The sequence below is a fragment of the Mobula birostris genome, chromosome 2, assembly GCF_030028105.1.
Source record: "Mobula birostris isolate sMobBir1 chromosome 2, sMobBir1.hap1, whole genome shotgun sequence".
NCBI classification, from domain to species: domain Eukaryota; kingdom Metazoa; phylum Chordata; class Chondrichthyes; order Myliobatiformes; family Myliobatidae; genus Mobula; species Mobula birostris.
The window spans coordinates 56,600,943-56,602,916 of NC_092371.1; positions in this window are offsets into that span (position 1 = coordinate 56,600,943).

The following is a 1,974-nucleotide window of genomic DNA, read 5'->3' on the forward strand; positions in this document are numbered from 1 at the left end:
GTCAAAGTTCCAATCTGCTACTGGTGAGCAGCGTATAGCTTCAGGTTGACTGACTTACGTGCCCGCCCACTTTACTTTTTTTTAAATTCCAGCGTCTTGCCTTCACTTCCGAACTGTCTACTGGCACTCTGCACTCAAATAGTAAGTTTTATTCTGCAACTGGTTCCCATCCAGAAAGTGTAAATGCCAATACCAATACCTTTGCAAAAAAAAATCTTACTACAATTTCACAAAATAACCTCAGGATGTAGTGTGTAAAGCTCGCAGCAGAGGTCGCTCGGAGCACCAATCCTTTCTAGATCTCACGCAAACGAATACTAAACCCAGCTCTTCTGAACGAGCTGAGAAATTGGATTTCGCTGCGCCCTATTCGTGCGCAAATCAGACATAAAAGCATTTCAAATATCCTTTAATGAGATCAATGCACAGAACACACATTGCTGCTATTCCCTGCGTAAAATAGAGCATGAAGTTGTGACCTATCACCGATGAACAACGAGCAGATGGCACTACTTTATTCATGAGTGAAAGGGGCATGGATACCCTTCACTGCACACCTTCCGAGTTCACTGCAGACTCCTGAAATGCTTTCTAAGGACCTCAGTGTCATTTGACACTGGAGATTTTTGTTTAGTATGTGGCTGCTGAGGAACTCATTCAACCGGAGCTCTGATGGTAACGTCCCCGGTTGCAAACTATCTATTGGTGCATTTCAATGGTGAGTAAGTCAAGCGGTTTAAACTCGGATTTACAGAGAATTTACTGTCTAAATACACCACATTCTGCTTAGACCTCTCCGATAAACAATGTCAGGGCGAGGATTTTCTAAAGCTGTAACACAAGCCTGTGATAGTCTAGGAGAAGATATCCAGATGTGTTTCTATGCTCGTCCTGCTTTCTTTATCAAAATCAAGGTGAGTATCCTAACCATGAGATTCCTTGCTCCAAGTGACCAAGACAATCCCCTCCCATTTCTCACTGAATTTCTACTTATGCATCTTCTGGACACTGGATATCCAGAAGGCTGATTTCATCCCAGATGATATATTATAATTCCACATATCCTCCTTGGCAGGTCCACCTGTGCTGGCTATTACATATTACAAATCTTCATACTGAATTGGCTTGTTCTGCAATCTGTGTTTCCAGATGAGTTAAAGGAATGTTGAGCTCCACACAAAATTCTTTTTCCTCATATTGGCTTCTGTGTGAATTTAAACTTGGTTTCAAATCCTTGTCTTTTTGGATCTCTTTGCAACATAAATGGCAGTAAGTTGAGTTTATTACCAGATATAGAAGTAGTAGATGTATGCACTAGTGTAATGCAAAACTTACTTCTAGCATCATCACGGGATTATGATGTCTACAACTGGGATGATAATGCACCTTAAAATGAATTGATTATATTGGCATTCAGTAGGTAGAGAGATGCATTAAGGCCTAAGATTTCAACACAATCAAATCCACAATCATTCAAGAATGAGAAGTTTCTCATGAAAGTACAGTCAAGGTTTCTTTGACTGTTTCAAGGGGTACAACTGTTGGTGATCAGTAGTGGAGGTATAGTTTCATCCAGCTCTCAACAAATTGATGTGGTTAATGTACATGTCTGTTAAACCATCAATGACCACTAAAACGCATGTTGGCTAGTGAAATAGAGAGAGGAGAGAAAGACGAGAGAGAGGGAAGGGGAGAGAGAGAGAGATGAGGGAGTTTTACTGTTAGTGTTTTTGAATCACAAACGAATTCAACAATGAAACACAAATTTAGTTAGCTAAGGAATAATAAATAGGTTGTTGAAGATAGTTCTCAACTTGTGTTAACTAATTTCAAAAACATTTAAACAGATTAAATTTAATTTTTGATAGAGTATATAAATTATTAAGAGTTATTGAGTTTAACTAACATTCATTTATTGTAAAACTTTAAAAGTGATTCATAATTACAATTACTTTTAAATGAACATTTTGCTCT